At 52.0% G+C, this 22,667-nt stretch overlaps 1 long non-coding RNA gene across 1 annotated transcript; it reads right to left on the reverse strand.

The window, feature by feature from the left end:
* Positions 1–4,284: 4,284 nt before the first annotated feature.
* On the reverse strand, positions 4,285–18,386 carry LOC125930333 (uncharacterized). Its single transcript, XR_007460154.1, has 3 exons — positions 18,141–18,386; positions 5,025–5,124; positions 4,285–4,429 (listed from the first exon to the last, which is right to left on the reverse strand). It is a non-coding gene; the product is annotated as an uncharacterized LOC125930333 (long non-coding RNA).
* Between the last annotated feature and the right edge of the window lie 4,281 nt (positions 18,387–22,667).

Consider the following 22,667-nt stretch of genomic DNA (forward strand, 5'->3'; position numbering starts at 1 on the left):
TGGGTGCTCCGTGGGCCCCCGGCTCCTGGGGCCGGGCAGTGGGTGCTCCGTGGGCCCCCGGCTCCCGGGGCCGGGCGGTGGGTGCTCCATGGGCTCCTTGCCCCGGGCGGGTGTGGTGCAGGAGGACGGCAAGGCCCAGCCTGCACGAGGCCCTGAGTCGCAGCACAGACTCCGGGGTTCGTCTTCCAGGACCTGAGCCTCCCAGGACCTGTGCGTCTTCCAGGTCCCCGGGCCGGGTGGACTTGACGTGAGGCAGCGCACACGGAGTGTGGGAACGCGCTTTGCACCCTGACGCGGAGGGTTGTGACAGGTCATGGCCCCGAGAGGGGCCTGGTCTCCACTCCTGCCCCGCCCCCACCAGCGAGCCTGGCAGAGGGAATCCTGCATAGACACACTGACCGCACACACATGAAATATGTACTTTCCTAGGCACCGGGGTTTTCAAAAGGTGACTTCAGAAACAGTCCACAAATACAAAGACAATGGGGAGGGAGGTGTTTTCAGATTAGACAGAAACCACATGAAAGTGGCCCCAGGAATTGGGACGAGGTTTGAACTTGACTCAGCAGTGGGTGGGGGCTGATCCGAGAGGGAGAGCCGGATCCGAGGGCAGCCAGGAAGCAGGGGTGGGCGGCGCCCAGAGGGGAGAGCCCGGAAGCCCCCTCCCCACGGCCCCGTCCCCCACCTGGGCCCGTCTCCCCCGGGATGGTGGGCAAAGCGTGTCTCCGTGGGCCTGTGCGGGTCTTGCCACCAGGGGCTTCGAGGACTCGGGGCGCATTGCCCTAGAAAGCACGCATGGGAAGGGGGGAGGCAGGCCCAGCGGGCTGACACTGTGCCCAGGTCACAGGAGGGGAGTCTGGCTCCTTCCTTCGGGGCTTTGGTGGCCCCTGAATTCGGCCATCAAGGGTCTCTAAGGGACAATGGCACGAGGGCAGTGAGAGCAGGGAGGACGACCTCCTCTGGGCAAATGTGTCATCCCCGCATACAACGGAACAGGGACCCCACGTGCGTGTGCAGGTGCCGAATGTCTGGCACGTGACACACAGGGCCCACACGCAGGCCAGCCCCGGCCGGAGCGACGTTCTCCCCGCTGGGGTCGCCTGGGCCCTCGTTCGGTGCTGGTGGGTCTGACACACCGGACGTGGGCAGTGTGAACACGTGACGTCACTCCGTGTCCCGTGTGAGGTCAGAACGCCAGCGGAACCCAGCTGACCGTCCGTCCGTCCCTCCCGCGAGACGTTAGTGTGCACTTGCTCGGCTGGGGACCAGACAGCGCCTTGCAGGTTCCGTCCTGTCTGTAGCTCCCCATTGTGCCCCCACGAGAGGAGGAAGTCCCGGATCCGGGGACCGTCCGCGGAGTCTTTGCTGGTCCCCGGGGCGGGCAGGCTGGCCGTGGGGGCCCCAGCTTCTGCCCTCGTCACTCATGCTTTCTCCCGGGGAGACTCGAGGCAGGCTGTCCCCCAAGGCTGGTCTCTGCTGGGGGGCCGGCTCCTTCACGGCTTCGGGACCTTCCAGGCCAGGCTGTGTGGCATCTGGGCCGAAGGAACAAAGGACACCCAGATGTGACTGTGTTCTCCCCGCCCGTGCGGGACGCGCAGAACGGCTGGAAATCGGGGGCGAGGGGGGGTTTGGAGCCTCCAGGAGCTACCCCTCCGGGAGAGCGGTACTCTCAGAGACTCCTGGGAAGGGACCCCCCCCAAGGGGCTGGAGGGAAGGGAGGCCGGCGGGTGGACGCATGAGCCCTCAGCAGGTGTCGCCGAGAGAATCGGGCTGCCACCGGGCCACAAGTCGGGATCTGTGGACGCTGAGCCTGGGGCAGGCTGGGTCACCCTAAAGAAATGTGCCGAGTGAGATTTTGTTATTTCTCTAGTTTGCTCTTTTCAGCCGGACTTGGGGTGCTGAGGATTTTCTCACGGCTAAGGAACGACGCGCTGCGGCGAAGGAGGAGGCGGAGAACAGCGTCCCGTCCTGTCCTCCGCCTCGTGACTGACACTTGCAGACAGGCCCTCAGCCGCGGGGGAGGCTGGCTGGCTGTGCTGGACTCGGATCGGCCTCCCCGAGCCGGCGCCCCGCGTCGGCCCCGCAGGAGGAGGGGAGACGGAGGGCGTCCTGGGTCCCGCACGTGGCCAAGAAGAGCTAGTGGGTTTTGCAGTTTTGCCTGTGCTTCTCTTTTGGGATTTCGTTAGTGTCTACTGATCACAGACGCAGTGTGCCGCAGAGGGTCCCCCGGTGCGGGGTGGGGGGCATTCTCGGGGCCTCTGCCTTCGATCTGGGGACACTGCTTTGTGGCACTGACACCACCGGTGGGCTCCTGACCGGGCCTCCCTCGTCGGCCGGCCGCATGCTTGCTTTTGGTCCTGGGTGCCCCTCGTGCCCGCTCCATGCCGCTCCCACGGGGGGTGCCCTGCCACGGCTCCCGGGGCCTCCCTGCCGGGCCCTGACCGCTGTTCACAGGCTCCCACCAGACGCCCCACCCGGAAGCCCCACGGGCCCCTCCGAGTGGTGACGGGACAGGACCCCTTCCTTCACACCGTCTCGCCCCCACCGTCCTGCCCTCTGCTCGGATCGTTGTCCGCCCAGCTGGGCCCACCAGCCGTGGCGTCAACCCTGATGCTTCCCGTCCACCAGGCGTCAAGGATGGAATGGGTCCTGCCTCCAGTGCCTCCTGCGTCCAGGCTACTGCACGGACCCTGCTTCCCTCATCTTCCTCAGGTGGCCTCCTACTGACTCGTACAGAGCACTGGAACAGCCCAGAATGGTGTTAGCCACCCACCTCTCCTGGGGACTGTGGACAGGGATCCCGGCTCACCTCCCCGCACCACAGGGCCGTGCCTGGGGCCCGGCACACGTCCCACGTAAAAGTCCGGGGTGGCCATCCAGCTGGGGCGAATTCTCCAGGGGGGTCCCCGGCCCTGAAGGCGGTGTTGGGGGCCACCCCCGCGTGCCGATGCGCGGGCACACGCCCCTCCAACAGGGCCTTCCCAAGCTCTTTCCAGGCCACGGTGCATGAGGACATCGAGATATCCGTGCCACGGGAGGCAGTAAATGGTGAGGTCACTTCTGTTGGAGCCCCTGGCACGGCCGTGCCTCATTGCCAGCGCTCCTGGGTCCCCCTCCCCAGCCCCCCGCAGAGCACAGGGAGGGGTTTCTCTAGCGGGGCTGGTCTGGGGAGGAAACCCGGCCACATGTCACACCGGGAGCCCCGGGGGCATCAGATCTGACAGCCAGGAGAGCCGGATGCGGGGACACCCGTCTGCACCCCCGACCCCCCGGGCGGGGAGTCCTGGGGGCTCGGGCAGCTCCACAAGCTCTCCACTTCCTCCGAAGGACGAGGGGGGCTGGATCCTCGCAGACCCCCCACCCTGCCCTCCACCCTCTCTGCCCTCTCTTCCTCCTCATTCCAGCGGGACATGACCTGTCGCCCTCTGCTTCCAGGGGAGGCGAGGGTGCGCGCTCCCGTGTCCCCGCGGCCGCTGCCTGCACCCGTCCACCTGTGTCTCCATGGCTCTGTCCCTCTTTGTCCCCGTGATTTCCACCTGGGAGGCGGCTCAGCGGGTTGACTCTCCAACCAGCTTTCAGCCTTTGCAGTTAACGCTGCTACCCTGGATTGAGGGCTCAGACTCCTTTCACACCATCACATGTTAAAGTGCGTTTTTGCCTAAATGACACTGTGGGGCTCTCACTAGGCGCCTGGTACTTTCTGCTAAGTCGAGCGGCCGGCGCCCCGCCCCGCGGCTCCCTGAGGGCGGCTGTGTGTACACGGGCCTGCCCGCCAGCCCGGCCCCTCTCTGAAAAACCCAGCCTCTCACCCTGCTTGCATGAGGGTGTGTCACATGTGTGTGCGGGGCTGAGCCTGGAATGATTAACACGTGTGCGATGACTTGTGTGGGGTCGGGGCGAGGCCCACGGCAGCCGGACATGGAATCAAGTTTGCATCTGCCGGTGTGCTGGCGTGTGACCCCCGGTCACGGCTTTGAGGACACGCAGGGCCCGCGTGGCTGTGGAGGGTCGGTGAGCGCCATCAGGCAGGGGGGAGGTGGGAGCCCAGAGCGGCCCCCGCTGTGCCCCTGGCCTGTCAACAGTCCCACGGGTCACAGGGAGACCTCACTCGAGTCCACAGCTGGTGGGGACCAGGAGTCACCGAGGCCCCGAGGGGAGCCCTGCGGGTATCTCACTGAGAACCGGGCCCTCCTCCCACCCCTCTGTTCCACAGCTGAACACAGAGGGAGGGGCCCTTTCCCTCATTTCCAGAAACGTCCAGCAGTTTCCTACTGGCTTTACCTGGGCTGGAGTCAGCCCTGTGCAGAGGGAGGGCCATGGATGGGAAGGCGGGGCCGAGGCCTGGTGCCAGGGCTATGGTATCCCTCAGCCTGCGGGCGCTGCCCTGTCCCCAACGTGGATCCGCGGCTGGGACTTCCAAGGTCACCACCTGGTGGAGAAGAGTCTGACCCGCCCGCCTCGGGAGCCCCCTGTGTGGGGACACTGGCGTGTCGGGCTGAGCCGGGGACCCACCTGCCCCCCGCCCTCCCCTTTCCTGGGGAGGGCACCTCTCCAATGGCCACGTTCAGGATCACCCTCGGGCCTGAAGATCCTCACGCATGCGGGATCACACTCAGGTGTGAAAACCTTTTTGGGCTCATCTTAGGTTTGCACACGGCTGGAAGCCGTCACGTGGAATGACGGACCGCAGGGCCCTGGGCAGCTTCACCAGCAGGAGCAGGTGCACGGGGCAGCCCCTGTCACACCCGCCCCACGGGTCGCGCCCTCTGTGGGATGGCACGTGTATCCCTCCCAGGATACAGGGAGGGACCAGGAGCCCCCTCCCCTTACTGCTGAGCGGGGCTCCGTGGGCTTGGACCACGGCCTGGTTAACCGAGGACGTCTTGGCCACTCCCGGTTGGGGCCAAACTGCCCTGAACACTCGCCTGCCGCTTTGCATGTGAACGGCATGCACATGTTTTCAAGGACGTGAAATGCTAGAAAAATCCCTAAGTAAGTCATGATCAACACAGGGCCAAGCTCACCAGCGCAGCACCGGGTGAAGGCCACGTTCCTTGGGCTCCCGCAGACCTGCTTTGTTCTTGCTGGACGAGGAGCTCACTACCCCGAGCCTGGACTTCTCTTCTGTGAAAGGGGGGCAGTGACAACAGGGGCTTTGCGGCTGCTTGTTCAGATTAAGCGGGCCAGTTTGTGTCAGTGCTTAGCGCGTGTCCCGGGAAGTGGGGGCCAGTGTCATCATCACCCAGAATGTCGATGGAGCTCACCCCTCCCGCCTGCTCCAGGCGGCTCTGGTCCTGTCCACGCCCACCTGACTTCCTGCCCCCTGACCGCCCCCTCACCAGCGAGCCCCCCTTCGCGCCTCCCAGATGACCTCCCGCCGGAGATTCCTGCGCTTAGAAAACGTGTTCTTACTCATTTTATGAATGTTCTTATCAAAAAGCATCACCCATTCAACTTGACTTTATGAGCAGGATTATTTCCTTTTTCTTCCTAAAGAAAAGACGCCACCTTGCCAAGGTAGGGACGTTTTTATGGTTCATTCAAACCCAGATGTATCGTTTTAGATTTATAGGAAGCATGCCCCGTGCCAAACCCTTATGGCGTGTGTACGAAACAAGGGGGTCAGGCTCAGCAGCAAACCCTTCCCAGCCCTCGGCCCTCGGTGCCTGTCTTCCTGCCCGTGGCAGAGAAGGGGCTGCTGGGAGAAGGTCCTGGGGGAAGGTCGGTCCGGCTGCTTAGGCCGTGAGGCGCCAAGGGCCTGCCGGAGGCTGCAGGCTGTGAGCAGGGCACCCGGGTAGTGACTGCTAGGGAACGGGGTGCACCCGGCCCTGCAGACAGCCGGCCCCGTGCAATTGTTCTCTCCGGTGCCGCCCCCGGAACGCAGCCCTTCCTGTACCCTGGAGAGGAGGCCTGGGGCCTCTGTGCGGGGCAGAGAACAGGGGCACCAAGAGCAGTGTCTCTAATTACGGTCAGAGGCTCCCCAGCGACGGTGAGGCCAGGCCGGTCTCCCGCTCCTCTTTAACAAGACTCTGAAGCCGAAACTGCCCGTTGGCCCAATTGAGGTGGTTGTTCCAAAGGACACATTTGCGAGGGAATGGGGGAAGTCAGAGGGTCTTGAGCTGCCCCCTGGTACTTTTCTATTTTAGCATCTTTTTACAGTAACGTTGGCAAAGTGCGACAGCGACTCGGGTCAGTGCAGTTGCGTAGGGAGGGCCTAGAAACTTCTGCCCCGGCACTGGCTAGCAGCTGCAGAGTCAACTCCCTGCGGAGGGGCGGGGGTCCAGAACGGGACGCTGCAGCCTGCAGGGCGGATAGACCGAAGGACTGGATGGAGGGGCCACCAGTGAGGTGTGTCCCCGCCCCGCCTCCCCGTGCTCATCCCTCTTCGTCAGCTCTCCGTTAGGGAAGACGGTGGGTGGCCTGGTTCTTTGCACACCTTCAGCTGGCCTCTGGGGGCGAGAGCGCAGGGGACCCGTGTCTAACACAGGCCCTGAGAAGCCATTTCCTGCAGCCCCTTCTTTTTGCAGATGGAGAATCTTCCAGCCCAGCGCCAGAACATAAGCCTGCGAGCCACGTTCCCAGGTTGGGCTGCTCGATGGGGCTCCCCCGGCCCAGGCATCCACCTTCGTGGAATTCCAACAGTCCCCGGGAGTGCCGGCCCCTTGGGGGCGTGGCTGTCACGGTCCCCTCAGGGGCGTGGGTTCCTCTTCCCTGACGAGGGAGCGATGAATCGCTTCCTGCATACCTTGTGCTCTGTGCTTCCAACAAGGACGACTGGGGGCACGAGGAAGGTAGACAGGGCAGAGGGCCAGCTCGGTGACAGACCGGGGCAAGCACAGCGGTGAGTCAACCCCTGTTGTCTGTGCTCCACCGGATCTGTCGTCCCCGTGTGACGACCAGGGAAACTGAGGCACAGTAGTTAAATAACCCGCCGAGTCAGGGCGCCTGCGGGTGTCCACAGGGAGCATCCTGGGGGGTGGGGGTGGGGGAGGCTGCTGCCGCCTCCTGGTGTCGGTGGGACACGTGTAGGTGGACAGTGCACGTCCTCGGCGAGACAGTGGCACGTCCCTCCCAAGAGCGCTGTCTGTGGTGGGTTTGGAAACACCCTTGCTCGCCGCCGTGCTCAGGAGACAGCCTTGGACGGCCAGCGCGCTGCCCCTGTCAAGCACAGAGCCCTTCGGGACTTCCTCCCGCGGCCAGGGATGCTGTCCCCACCTCACTGCGCCAGCTCGGCCTCTGTGGGGCCCCCCTTCTGTTCCAGTCCCTACGTCTGTCCTGAGGCTTCCTCTCTCATCTGTGGCCCCACGAGTCCAGAGGAAGCCTGGCCCCACTGCTGCCAGCCTGCCCCTTGTGTGCTTCCCCTCCCCGTCTCCCCTGCCTGTGCCTCGTGGGAATGAGGGCTCTCACTGCGTGCCTCCGGCAGTCCCTAGCTCCCCAGCAGTTGCACCGAGGAGGACGCCGTCCCCTCGGAAACACTGTGTCCGGTCAGTCACCCGCTCTTCCTGAACGCTCTGTCTTCAGGGACACCTGTCCCTCCTCCTGCTCCACCAGCTTTGCTGGCTGTCCTGCTGACTCAGTAGTTTTCACACATCGTTTTGAACAGGACCCTTGGCACTCCTAAAAATGATTGAGGACCCCAAAGAGTTTTTGCTTATTCCATCCGAAATTGAACATGAAAAAAATTTAAAAACACTTATCGGTTCATTTAAAAATAAGAGTCATAACAAGTTTATAGTTTTGGCTTTTACGGTGGTGCGTCCCATCTGTTTTGAGCGAATTTCTGATTATGGGTGAGGTAGGGGTTCGGGGTCATTCTTTCGCATGTGGCTGTCCCACTGCCTCGGCACAGTTCGTTGGAAATCGGCCATTCCCTATGGAATTGTGTCAGGATCCTGCTGAAGATCTGCCGACCACAGATATGAGGTCCAGTGCTGGACTCTCAGTTCAATTTCGCTGATCTATACGCGTTGTGCGGGTACCACACTATCTTGGTTACGGTAGCTTTGAAGTAGCTGTTAAGTCAGGAAGTGTGAATTTTTCGACTTCCTTCTTTTTCAGGACTGTCTAGACTATTATGGGTCCTTTTCATTTCCAAATGAATTTCAGGAGCAGCATGTCAATTTCTCTAGAAAAAGGCATCTGCGGTATTTACAGGAATTGTGTCGAGTTTGTATATCAACCCGGGGAGCTTTGCTATCTTCACAAAGTGAGGTCTCCCCATCCATGACCATGGATGGCCTTTCTTTTATTTAGGACCTTAATTTCTGTTGACAATGTCTTATAGTTTGGGGGTGGAAGTTATGTGCTTCCTTTGTTACATTTCTAACATTTATTCTGAGTATTGTATGTGTTTCAATGTTCTCATAAGCAGAACTGCTTTCTTAATTTCTTAATTTCCCATTGGCCATTGCAAGTGTATAGAAGCATAATAGATTTTTGCATATTGATTTTGTATCCTACAACTGTGCTAAACCCACTTATTACTAGTATTTTTTAATTTTTAATAATCAAAAATTTTAATTAGTGTTATGGCAATAGAAAGATGTTTCATAACCCACTACATATATTAATTGCCATGTTAATTATCTATATAGGTACTATTAAAATTTATTTATTTTTGTTGATTACTTTTAATACTTTATGTAGTGGATTCATTAAGATTTTCTATATACAAGATCACGTCATCTGTGACAAGAGATAGTTCTTTTCCAAACTATTCTAAAAGAAAAATTCCAATCCTTTTCTTCCTTCTTTCTTCCCTCCCTCTCTCCCTCCCTCTGTTCCTTCCTCCCTTCCTTCCTTCCTTCCTTCCTCCCTTCCTTCCTTCCTTCCTTCCTTCCCTTTCTTCCTTCCCTCCCTCCCTTACCTCTTCCTTCCTTCTTTCCTTCCTCCCTCCCTTTCTCCCTTCCTTCCTTCCTTCCTTCCTTCCTTCCTTCCTTCCTTCTTTTCTTCCTTCCACCTGTAATTTTGTTTTCTGTGATTTCTTTTTCTGATTCAGTATCAGGGTGATATTAGCCACACAGAACAAACTTTTGAAATAGATTTTGAAACAATATTTGTAGAACAGTTTGTGAATAATTGATATGAATTCTTTAAGAAATATTCCATACAATTCACTAGTGAAACCATCTGGTCCTGGGCTTTTCTTTGCCGGATGTTTTAAAATTACTACTCGTATCTCTTTACTTGTTGTAGGTCTGTTCAGAGTTTCCGTTTCTTCTTGAGGAAGTGTTGATAATTTGTACCTTTCTAGCAATTTGTCCACTGTGTCTAAATTATCTAATTTGTTAGCATGCAGTTGTTCATAGCACTATCGTATAATACTTTCTACTTCCACAAGATTGGGGTAGGGATGTCTCTCTTTCATTCCTGATTTTAGTAATTTGCGTCTTCTAGCTAACAGTTTGTCCATTTTATTGATCTTCACAGAAAGTTAACTCTATTATTTTTTTTTACTCCTTATGTATTTCTGGTAAGTCCCTACCATTTCTTTCTCTATTTGCTTCAGATTTAGTTTTCTCTTCTTTTTCTAGGATCCTACCATGAAAAGTTATGTTATCAGTTTGAGATCTTCTCTGTTTGTCAAATTTATTGATTTATTTTTAGAGAGAGGGGGACAGAAAGGGCGAGTGGGGGGGGGGCGAGGGAGGGGCAGAGAGAGAGGGAGGGAGGGAATCCCAAGCAGTCTCCCCATTGTCAGCGCAGAATCTGACATGGGGCTTGATCCCATGAACCATGAGATCATGACCTGAGGTGAAATCAAGAGTCAGACACCTAACTGATTGAGCCACCCAGATGCCCCTGAGATCTTCAGTTTTAATATAAGTAGCTATAGCATTAAATTTCCCTCTAAGTACTGCTTTAGCTGCATTTTGGTAGCCTACATTTTGGTAGGCTATCTTTTTTACTTCCAGTCATATCAAAGTAGTTTCTAATTTCCCTTGGGATTTCTTCTTTGACTCATTCGTTATTTAGAATATGTTGTTTAATATCCACATAATTTTTAATTTACCAAATTGCTTTCTGTTATTGATTTTTAATTTCATTCCATTGATATTGGAGAGCATACTTTGTATGCTTTATATCCTTTAACATGTACCTGAGCTTGCTTATGGTTTTGGATGTCATCTGTCTTGGAGAATGTATTGTATGTGCCTGAAAAGAATGTGTATTCTGGTGTTGTTGAGCATTCCATAGACATCTGTTAGGGCCACTGGATTTGCACTGTTGTTTAAGTCTTCTATTTGCCTGTTGATCTGCCTTGTTGTTCTATCATTCTTGAAAGTGGACGTCAAAGTTTCCAACTATTATTGTGGAATTTTCTATTTCTTGCTTCAATTCTGTTAGTTTTTATTTCCCATGTTCTTAGGTGCATACAAGTTGATGATTCTTATATTACCAGATGCATCGACCCTTTCATCATTATAAAATGTCCCCCTTTGTGTCTAGTAACATTTTAAAATTTTAATTTATTTGACCTGATGTTAGTAAGGCCACCCCAGATTTTTATGATTATTGTTTGCATAAGAAATATTTTTCCATCCTTTTTTCTTTTAACCTAGTTGAATGTTTGAATCTATGTGTAGCTCCTGTGGGAAGAATAGTTAGATCTTTGTTTTTAAATCCAGTTTGACAAGCTGTCTTTTGATTAGATTGTTAATCCATTCACATTTAGTGTTAGTATCGATATGGTTATGTCTACCATTTATGGCTACCATTTAATTTTTTCTCTATGAGCGCGTTCTCCTTACTTCTCTGTTTCTCCTTTGCACTAAGTGATATTTTCTAGTATAACATTATAATTTCTGTAATGAGTTTCACCATATATTTTAAACTTATTTTCTCAGTGGTAGCTGTAGTGCTCATAATATACACCTTAAGTTAGAATCCACTCCAGATTTATACTAAAAGTTCTGGGAGATATTGGGATGTTACTCCTATATAGTCCCCTTGTTATACATATTGCATCTATATATGTTACAAAAATAACAATGCATTGTTATAATTATCACTTTATATAATTGTATATTTTTTCAAAGAAACCGGAAGAAGAAAGGACAGCAAATAGTATTTTTGATGTTCATTATATTAATCTTCTTATCATTTCTTGTTCTCTTAATTTATTCCTGCAGATTCAAGTTACCATCTGGTGTTATTTTCTTACTTCAATATAGCTTGGCTACCACTCACCTCCTGTGTGTATTGTCAGATATATTACATAGCCATGTTACAGTCCCAACAATACAATTATATCATGTTATTTTATATAATTGCTTTTTAAATTGGCTATGAGAAAAAGGAGAAGATATATGTAATTATACTGTCTTTTATAATTACTAACATAATTACTTTTACCAGCACTCGTGTGTGTGTGTGTGCGTGTGTGTGTGTGTGTGTGTGAATTCAAATTACCATCTGGTGTTACTTGCTTCCAGTCTGAAGAACTTCTTTTAGCCTTTTTTTGTAAGGTGGGTCTACTAGCAACAAATCCATCTGTTTTTGTTTATCTGGAAATGTCTATTTCACCTTCCTTTTTCCAAGATAGTCTTTCTAGATATAAGAGCCTTGGTTGATAGTTTTTTCTTTCAGCACCTTGATTATGCCATCCACTGCCTTCTGGCCTCCATTGCTTCTAATAAGAAGTTAGCTGTAAGTCTTACTGGAGTTCTTTGCAAGTGACAAGTCAATTTTTGGTTGCGGATTTCAAGATTTTCTTTGTCTTTCAACATTTTTACTACGATGTGTCTGTTTGTGGCTCTCTTTGCATGCATCCTACTTGAGATTGATGAGTTCCTTAGATTGTGTAGGTTAATATTTTTCACTGATTTGGGGAAGTTTTCAGCCACTATTTCTACTGACATTCCTTGGTGTCACTTCTTTCCTTCCGGTGCCCCCATCACACACGTGTTGGCATGCCATGTGTATTCCACATTTCTCTATGGCCCCATTGCTCTTTCTTCCTTCTTTTCTCTTGAGATTGCATGTGTCTTCCTTCAAGTTCACTGATTCTTTCTTCTGCAAGCTGAGATCTACCATTGAGCCCTTCCAGTGAATTCTTCATTGGGCTTATTATATAATTTTCCATTCCAGAATTTCCCTTTGGCTGTTTTTTTTAATAATTTAAATTTCTTTATTGAAATTCTCTACCTGATGAGACATTGTCATTATACCTTCTTTTACTTCCCTAAACACAGTTTCCTTTCATTCTTTGAACATATAACAGCTGCTCTGAAGTCTTTGTTGAGTCTAACAGCTAAGCCCTTTCAAAAACAGTTTTTGTTGCCCGATTTTCTTTATACGGGTCACGCTGTTTCTTTGCACGTCTCATAATTTTTTGTTGAACACTGGACATATTAGATAATATATTTTAGCAACTCCGAGTACTGAGTCTTTGGTCTGCAGGGCTTGTTAGTATTTGCTTGTTTATTTGTTTGGGGACCTGGCTCACAGTGTGCAACCTCTGATGTCACTCCCCAGAGGGCACAGTCTTGGGCTTGTGTTCAGCCACCCTGGGACGACAGTGGCTTTAGCAGGGCTCTCTCTGACTGTCTCTTTCCCTGTTCTCTCTGTTAAGTTGTCTTCCTCTGTTGGTATCACACTCAGCTCTTAGCCTCCACTGATGCTGACGCATTGCTCTATTGTTTTTGACAAGGCCCCTGGGCATAAACTGCCACAGTCAGGTTCAATTAAATTCAGGCCCCTTTGTGGGGTATTTGGGGCCTGTCTTTGAGCCTTGCTCCAGTGCCAGAAAGGCTCTTAGTTGTCTCTTTCGCTGGCTCTCTCTGGTAAACGACTAGCTAGTCTGTAGTTCACCTTGTACTCATGAAGTGACTGGCCTCTTCTTAATTTCTTACTACCAAAATCTCTGTCATTTCTGAAAGCACCTGTAGTTGAACTTGCTCCTGCTCTGTTCCAAATAAAGTCAGTTTCCTTGGAAAGAGCTACAGAGCTCTCTGTTCCTAAGGCCTATCCCTGCCTCCTGGGAAAAAAAAACCTCTGCCTCTGCTCTCTAGAACTAAGGGAGGGTACAATGGCCTGCCTCTTTTGGATGACACCCCTGCTTTACAAGCAGGAAACTGGTGGGGGTGTTGGCCGCTGGTCGTCTTGGCTCGTGTCTCTTGGAATGGAATCTCTGCCTTCCAAGCATGCTGGGGTGAGGGTGATCAGGGCCCATGGCCTTGGTGTGCCGCACCTGAGTCACAGGTTTTGAACCATGAGTGGGTCCTTGGTGGAAGAAGAGATCCTCAGACCTCCGAGCTGCTCTTGCCTGGAATATAGCTTTTGCAACACAGAGCTGGGACAAATCAGAAATGCTAGTGGCTTGGGCCTCGCAGAGAAAACTACAGCCCTAGCCTGACTTCTGGAATATGTATATATGTATATATCTAGCCACATGTTATGCTCGTTGTGTGTGTGTCGTAGATGATTAATAAATATTTTCCGAAGGAAAAGTGTCGATGAGTGGGATGAAGAGAAGATCATGAGGGCTCCAGTTTGGGGGTATTTTATGTAGAGTCCAGCAGGTTATCTAATGGGGTGGTATCCTGGCCGAGAGGTTGGGCTGGGTGGACTTCAAGGTGCTTTCGGAAGATGAAATTTCATGATTCTAACTATAAACGTGAAACCCATCTGAGCCGCACATTTGAGCAGGCAACTCTACAGCCTCGTCCTGGGCACTGAACAGAAGACGTTCCCCTTGGACCGCCTGCCTGTCTCGGCGTATCCATGTGGGGTTTTCCTACCAGTGGGGGCCACGCTGGGGTTTTGAAACAGCACTCGGGCAGTTATCGAAAGTCTTCGGCTCTGAAGTAATGCTTAATGCTGACATACCACAACGCATGTGACAGTGACCCGGTGGCACCTCTCCCTGGCCTGCTCCCACAAAAGCTCCTCCTTGGTCACACCAGCACACACTTCACCGGACTTCTTGCACTCTGAGCTGCATTCTCCACCCCCCACGGTGCTTTGTCGCCACATTCACGGAAAGCATGAACCCTGGGAGAAGTGAGCAGCCACTATTTGGTGTGATCGGGGAGGACCCAACAGAGCCCGCTCACAAATGGCCCCTGTTGTCTCAGGGCTGCCAGAAAGACATGTGTTTGTTCACATGCCTTGTTGCTGCTGAGATTAATTCTCTCTGTAAGAGAGGTGTTCCATCTTGGTTATAGTGAAATGCACAAAAAAATTGCCTTTGAATGGGCAAATGTGTTTTTGTATCTCAGACATCGCATCAAAACAGACTGTGGGTCCTCAAAGATCATCTCATGCGCTCTAGCCTGGGCCTAATGAGTATAGAAAACCACAAATGAGGCTCCGCAAATAAATACGTCTTCACATGGTTCTGCCTCTTTGTTCTTTCCTGGCTGCAGCCAGAAAGAACAGTGAGAAAATTCAGGGCTCTTGTTTATGGCTCTGTTGTGAAACAGAACTGTTATCTCCCGTTAGATCTCTTGCCTTGATGGAGAGCGTCAATATCTAGTAGCACTCGCCCACAACCGTCGTCCATGAAATGAAAAGCGGGATATGTGGAATCCAAGCACATGACCTTCCAGTAACAGGCACTAATGAAATAAGAACAGCTTTCTTGAAACGAATGATCGCGGTGATTAATATGTGTGTCTTGTATCCTAATGAATGAATCAGCTAATTAGTCACCAGCCACCTACACTAATACGGCAGAGGTGTGATGTGGGTTTGGGCAGGGAGGATCTTTGGTTTCTTTATAGATTTCAGGATGCTAGAATATAATGGCGTTTGGAGTCCCGTACTGGAGCCTGGAACAGAATGAGGACATTAGGGAGAAAACAAGTGAATCTAAAAAGAGCCTGTTACTAGAACGGCACTGGTGTCAACGTCTAGTTTTGACCCGTGTATCATGGGTCACACTGGGGGAAGCTGGGTGAGGGGTACACGGGAACTTTCTGGACTAGTTTTGCAACTTTTTCTGTAAATCTAAAAGGATTCCAAAATGAAGAGTTTATTTAAAATATATAACGGCTCTAAAATTCCGCTGGAGGGTACAGTTAATATGATCCCTTCTTCAGTGTGCTCAAGAGTAGAGCAGAACTATCACGTGAACCCGGGGGGTGCAGTCAACAGTCAGGGTCCTCACAGGCTCTGCTTAGGTCAGGTGGCCACGGGCAGGTCAGCTTTCCCTGTGGCCTCAGTAGTCTCTTCTAGAAAGTGAGACATCGGACTCAGGGTCATCTCTGGAGTTGTCTCCGCTGGACACTCTGTGATTGAATGTGCAACTCACATATATCTGGGGAGGGGGGCAAAAACCTCTGAAAGGTCACCGTCTTCTGCGGGAATCCAGCTGGTTCCCTTTAAGTGGCAGGAAAAATTAAGATGCTCCAAACCTGCTTGATAGCAGGGAAGAGTGCAAATTAATCTGTTTGAATTGCTAATTGGGGATTTAGTTGGCTGCACCGAGGGCTATGGGATGAAGCCCGGGGTTTCGCTGTCTTCCAAAGGCAGGGAAAAGATTCTCTCTCGGGGGACCCTGATGTCCTCTTATGTGAAATGCAGAAACTGAGAAGAAAGCCAGGAAAGCACTTCGGTTTAGCCCCTCAAAGGGCCGTATCCCAGGCCTGTCCTCCTGTCCTCCAGCGCAGCTCAAATGCTCCCTCACCTTCCATCTACAGGAAGGGTCTGTGATGCGGGCGTTATTTGGGTTAGAGCTGCTACAGCTTTGACCTAGACATCAGCGTAAGGACGGAGCCAGACGCAAGCGCACACGTGCCCCGGATACTGGCAGCTGCGGAAGAGCCTCACAGGCATGGGGAGCTTGGTGGAAAAGTGTGGGTGGCTGTCAGGTGACTCAGGTGTGTCCAGAGAAGATTCTCTCTGCAAAACATCCCCCGCACTGGTCTGCCGAGTGCCCAAGAAGTTCCTTCTTGCTGCTACACTTCTATGGATAAAGGGATTAGTCTCTACTAGGATATCCTTAGGAACCAGAATTTATTAAGTTATCATTTGTCACATGCATCCCGATGTGAATTGATTAGTTCCTTTTCAACACGTGGGCTAGCCAGGAAGATAGTTTGATTGGGAAGGAGGAGGAGGGGGAGGAGGAGGAAAGAAATAATACCTGAGCAACCTGTGCTCCCAGAAGAGGGGGTCGTGGGAGAAGAAGGAGGGTGGCAGGAGCTGGAGGCAGACATCGTGTCCCAGTTGCCGAGGGGGACAGTGCCTCCCTGTGCCCCCACCAGCCTTGCTGGCTGCGGAAGGGGTTCGCATCAGTGTGGATCCAGATCTTAGAAATGTGGGGCGAAGGGTCCTGTGCCGGGGATGTTGGGGAAGCCCTGAGCCACCTGTGCTCTCAGCAATTTCAGGTAGGAAAATATGAATTAAAGTAGGAAGGCACCTTTAATACCTTACAAGTATTAGTGATGTGATGCCGCCCCGTGATCGTCATGGTACAGAGCCCAGTACCTTGGTGCCCTAGTCAGATAAGGGGACAGCAAGCGGGCGAAGAATGGCCCTGGGCACAGTTGAGATGCTGATGAAATTAGTCACATCCCTTTCCAGCCTCTGTTGGAACCTTCAGGTCCCATTTTGTGTGGTGGTCCAGTACCTTCCCACAAACCGCCAGGGCCCTTGAGCTCCCTTCTGCCCACCGTACAGCCCTGCCTGAACCTCTCCTCCTCACACGGCCTACGAAGCTAACCCGTCTCTCGCTCCTTGAGACTTAGCCACCTCCCGTCTCAGCCCTTAAAAACCCGACCTCTGTGCGAGTGAATTTGTCGGACTCATTTAGGTTGCTGTGCTTAGGGCCTTCCAGGCTCCCCCTGTTGGGTTCACCATGCAACATTTTAACTTTGTAAAGCATTTTACATCTTTTGTGTTGTTGGAGTTTCACGATATCTCAGTAACTTGCCCAATTGTTGGCAGTAAGAGTGGAGTTCGGTTCAGGGCTCCTGAACTCCGGTGCCCGCCTCTGTCTACAGACCACGTGGTTTCTGCACGTCGAAAAATTCACATATTTGCGTCCTATGAAGGTCCAGTGAGTGATCTTACCCTGGCGCCCTGCGAGATGTTTTGGGGTGGTCAGCGCAGCCTTGGAGAGCCTGGGTCCTTGAAATCATAGCCGGAAGTCAGCTGGCCGTTCTGCCTGCACATTCGGTACTTCCTTCTGCTTCCCCATCTCCAAAGTTGGGCCTCCAGATGGCTTTCGCCACCCTGCCTTCCCTGTGGATTTTACTTCTTGTTTTGCCCATGAGTGGCTTCGGGGTCAGTACTTTATTTCCCCAAGGAGTGTGCAAGACCACGGAGGGTGAGTGGCCCCTCTTCTGGCTGCAAAACCCCAGGGCTGGCTCAGGGCAGGCGCTCAGCCAAACTTGTTGAGCTGAATGGGGTTCATGCTGCTGGACGAGTCAGATGAAGGCATGCTCCTCCAAATTACAGGAGTGGGGAGAGGTCAATGATGTCCTGGGACTGACTTTTTAACTGACACAGAAATTACCCTCAAAACGGATACTGTGTGTTTTACGGAATCTCTTGGGTAAGCTGTCTGCTGACCCCGTGTTTTAGCAAGTGGGCAAAATTGACCCTTGGAATGCCTCCTTGGGGATGGACTTTGGAATTTCTTTGGATTAGCCTCAACATTGGTGAGTCTCCATCTTCTGAAGGTATACTTGGATTCTGGAAACGGTTAAGTCATTTGGAGCAAATTCTTAGGGGAAAAAAGGTTAATAATTAAGCAGGATGGTGCCATTTTTGAATATATAAACAAACAAGAAATTAACTGACTTTAAAGCAACTAACTGGACATTTCAATATACTTTGCATATTATTTCTTAAAGGAAGGAGGTTCAGTCAGATGTGTCTTTCTTGAAAGGCCAAGTGCTGTGCTGCACTGAGTCACCCAGACATCAATTTGGATGGGCCTCCAAGTATTTGAGGACAAGGGTTTTATCTTTTCACTTGTATCCTTCTCTTGGGGCTCATGGTCAGTGTCCAATAAAAGATTTTTCAACAAATGAATAAATGAATGACCTTGGGTATGTTATTAAAAAAAGAGTACAATTATTTTACACCAATGTGTGTGTGTGTGTGTGTGTGTGTGTGTGTTCCTTCTTGCCTAATGCTGCATGGTCACAAAAACTTAATGGCTTAAAATAGCAATCAACATTTTTTACCTCTCACTGTCTGTCTCAGTCAGATATTTGGGAAGGACCTGATGGGGCATTTCTCACTTAAGATCTCTCATGGAGTATCAGCCAGGTGCTGGTCAGGCCTCAGGCTCATCTGAAGGTTGGACTGGGGCTGGGTGGCTCACTCCCCAGGCGGTGCCCTCACACAGCTGCCAGGCTGGTGCTCAGACCCTCCTTGCGTGGCCTTCCCCATGGGGCTGGTTGAGTGTCTCTGCTGCATGTTGCTGCTTCCCATGGTGAGCCACCCAGGAGACCCAGGCAGGGGCCACAATGCTTTTTATGACCTAGCTTTGATGGTCTCACTCCATCGCACCTGCCATGTTCTGTTGGTCAAGCAGGGCCAGTCCTGCTTCAGAATAGGAGGCTGCCGCTCCCTCTCCTACTGCACCCCATAGGTATCCATTCATTCGACACATGTGTATTTGAAACAAATGTTTTTGATGTTTATTTATGTTTGAGAGAGAGAGAGAGGGAGGGACAGAGCGTGAGTAGGGGAGGGGCAGAGAGAGACACACACACAGAATCCAAAGCGGGCTCCAGGCTCCGAGCTGTCAGCACAAAGCCCAACACAGGGCTGGAACTCACGAACCATGAGATCAAGACCTGAGCTGGAGCCGGACGCTCAACCCACTGAGCCACCCAGGTGCCCCATCAACACGTGTTTATTTAGCCTCTACTATGTGTGTGCTAAAGTTTGGTGTGGAGGATATAAGAGTGAGTAGGTCATGGCCCTGTGCTGCAGGAGCACACTGCCTAGGAGGAGGAGAGGTCAGCCAGCATCACTTGCCCACAGTGTGTGAAAGGCCATGGCTGGGTACCCATAGGGACCCAGAGGAAACACAGTTAAGTCGATCTGGGGGTTCACCACGACCCGAGGGACCAACATGAATTACTTGGACAAAGATGAAAGGGAAGGTGCCCCAGGAGAAGGAATTGTCTGGGCAGGAGGCACAGAGTCATGTGTAAAGACTATGTGTTTACACAACTGCAGAAGTCTGACGTGATCCAGCCAAGAGGCACATGAGGGCAACGGTGGGAGATGTGGGAAAGGTCAGTGGGGCAGACCCTGTGAAAGCCTTCGAGCTCGATAGGGACAGCACAGGGTCTATGTTTTGGGAAGATCACTCGGTACCAGGTGGAGACTGGTGGGTCTATAGCAAGAATCCAGGCCAGAGCTGACGAAGGCTCAAAGCAAAACAGTGGGAGTGGTGGCCGTCGAACAAGGGTGGCGAACTTGAGTGGCATTAATGGACAGAATCCCCAAGAGCTGGAAGGATTGGATGTGAGGGTGAGTGGGTAGGCGGAGTCCGGATGGCACCCAGGGCATGGGCTCGTGGGACCGGGGACCGGGTGGGTAAGGGAGGTAAACGGTGCTGGCCGATGGCAGAAAGGTACGATTTAAAATGCACATATGCTTTGTTGTCTGTAGAGTGAATAGTATTTTCTATTTCCACAAAACTATTTTGTTTCTATTTTCAGATCGTTGCTTTTCTCCATGTTGAAGAAGGGAGTACTTTAAATAAAGATATTTACACTTTAAGGTTTTCTTAGTACTTCCAAAGAGAGACATATGTGTAAATGCTAAACAGAAGTTTCCAATCAGACCTTCTTGCCTTTTCAGTGTTCCTCGTTGCGGGGGGCAGACGGGGAGGGGGACTCACTGTGGCGTTTTTGCCTTCTTGTCCCACCTCAAACAGGAGCTTTCTGGGGTCTAGACTAAATGTACACATGTTGTTTAGGTCATGGGATTAGAAAATAAAAATGTAAGATACCCAGTTAAATTTGAACTTCAGATAGATAATGAATTCTTTTTTTAGTGTAAGTGTTCCCAGTGCAACAGTTGGGAAGTGTTAAAAATTTATCTCTTATTTATCTGAAATTAATTAGGTGTCGTCTATTTTATCTGAAAACCTAGATGTGGCACATTTCTTTCGATGACTTCTGGACATTTCTTATAACAAAAGATCACTTAGGACCATCTAAAAATCAAAATGGAAATGGTGCCTTGCATGGTGCCGGCCATATAGTAAGTTCTTGAATAATTACTGGGAGTTTTGAGAAACTGATTTCCCGTTTTTAGACAGTTCAGCTGCTGCCACTACTTGAACTCATTTACACCCTTTACGACCAACATAAAGGGTCCTTCCCCAGGGCCACTCCCTCGTGGCAGCTTCAATACCTGTAAGTTATTTTTGCTGCGTCCGGCACAAGCCCGAGTAAACAGATGAGACCTGTTCTTTGCCCTGAATGTCAAGGAAGCTGGGGGCTCTGCTGGCCACGGCCGACCCCCAGCAGGGCAGGGTTCTGTTTTCCGGTGGGGACGCTCCAGTGGCAGCCCCAGGATTTTTACCTTGGGCTCGAGGGGTCTCAAAGGAGGTGAGGACACGAAGAAGGCATGGAGCCTTGTGGGTTAGAACTGGCTTCCTGCCGTGTACTCTGAGGTATGCTGACCTCTGGAGTAACCGGTCCTCCATCAGCACGAGCCACTGAAGGTGTCCTGGTGGCTTAAGCTGGGCTCTGGCCCCTGAGACGAGGCTGCCCACCTGCTCCTGGACACATTATGGAGCTCTGACCGTGACGATGAGCTGGTGCACCCTCACCTGTAGCCTGTCCCCAAACGTCCCTTCCGAGGGACAGCTGGTAGGGACCGTTTTGGAGCAGAGCCGATCAGGGAAGTTTGAGCACACCACCTTGGCCTCATTTCTCTAATCAACTGAAGCAAGTTGTCTCAAAAGGCACAAAATGACTGTCCGTGACCCAAACTGAATGCCCCAGTAACTGCATTGTCTTGTGTTTCGACCCCTCCTAGCCTGCAGTGTGGTCCCCGGGCCAGCAGCCACAGCCTCACCTGAGAGCTTCTTAGAAATGCAGTCTCAGGGCGCCTGGGTGGCTCAGCTAGTTGAGCTTCTGACTCCCGATTTGGGCTCAGGTCACGACCTCATGGTCCAGCTCTGTGCCAACAGATTAAAATTGTCGCCGCCCCTCCCCTGTTTGCACTTGCCCGTGCCCACATACTCTCTCTCCCTCGCTTAAAATAAATAAACATTATAAAAAATAAAATAATTCTTATTAAAAACACGGAAATGCAGAGTCTCGGACCCCACCCTAGACCTGCTGGATTGGACTTCACACTTGAACGGGACCCCGCATGTGCACAAGGACTGCATTCCGGGATGTAACTGTGACCGATCGTCACTGGTGGGCAGCTGGGGTGCCTACTTCTCCACCCTCTTTTCAGTGGCTGCCCGGAAGGCCACAGCTGTTGGGGGGCTCGGGGAGCCCAGGGTCAGTACGTGCGCACATGTGCGAAGGCTCTTCTCTATGCGACTGTGCCAGTCACGGCCCTAGTCGATCAGGCCACCCCAGCCGTAGTTTAAGCTCCTGGTTTTATAAATGAGAAAAAGGTGGCCACGAGGGGCAAGTCACCCTGCCTCAGGTCAAGCAGCTGCCTGAAATTTGTCCAAAAGTCACATAACAGTGGCAGATCTGAGGCCAGAATGCAGATTTCCTGACCCTCATTCCAATTTTCTTGACACTTCATCGAGAAAAAAGGAAATAACAAGAATGCTGGGTCTTCCTGGTGCCATCAAAGGGCCTTTATCAGCGCATTGAACAAAGAACAGAGCCTCCATGGTATGTTTCGTGTGTTATTCAGAGAAAATAAATATAACACTTGGGCCCCAAGGCTCCCGCCTCGGCCACTGTTGACCAAGCAAACTCCCTCACTTGAATGTGAAATAGCCAAGTCAGGGGACTGTACATGAGTTTCTACCACGGCCTTGTTCTTGCAAAGGGGCATGGAAAAGTCTTCTTCTATTAAAGACACTACCACTGTTCTTCCCTAAAGCAGAGACACAACTGTAAAGAGAATTTGTGGCCCATGATTTTCCGCAGAAGAGCCGCCTCGTAGTGTGGATTTCCTGCCATTGAGGATAATGTAGGACTGAAAGAGAAGAGGAGGGTGGGAGTTTGGGGTGGGAATCAATAGTGCTCGAGCCCCGAGGACTTCTCGGAGGCCTCTGTGAACCCCACGGCTGCCTCCCCATCGGGGCAGACAAGAAAACACATGCTCACGGGGGGTTATGGGGGGTTATGGCTTGTGCCCCCCTGAGCCACGAGGCCTGTCTTGACCGACGGCTTTGAGGAAGATTCCAAACGGTTTCGGAGGCCATCAGACGGGTGTCAGCACTCGGAAAGCCGCTCACCCCTGTTGACGCTCGTCCTCAGAACTCACCCCTCCTCGCTCAGGTGACCACAGGGCAAACCTGTCTGGGCCGGGGCTCAGCAGCTCCTCTCCTCGCTCACCCTGGCGTTCCCTCCTCACGCCCTCAGCGCGCTCGCTGCCAGCTGGGGAGGCCCCTGCTTCTCACCTCCTCTGTGGGACTCACCAGGGCTCCTATCCTCCCTGTGAAACGGAGGAATAAGGCCCATCTTGGGGTGTCCTTGCACGGCGGGCGAGCGGCCCTTTCAAAGCCCTTGGGGAAGCGTTCAGTGGATGATTTGAGGCAGGAC

Source organism: Panthera uncia, chromosome A2 (assembly GCF_023721935.1).
Source record: "Panthera uncia isolate 11264 chromosome A2, Puncia_PCG_1.0, whole genome shotgun sequence".
Lineage (NCBI taxonomy): Eukaryota > Metazoa > Chordata > Mammalia > Carnivora > Felidae > Panthera > Panthera uncia.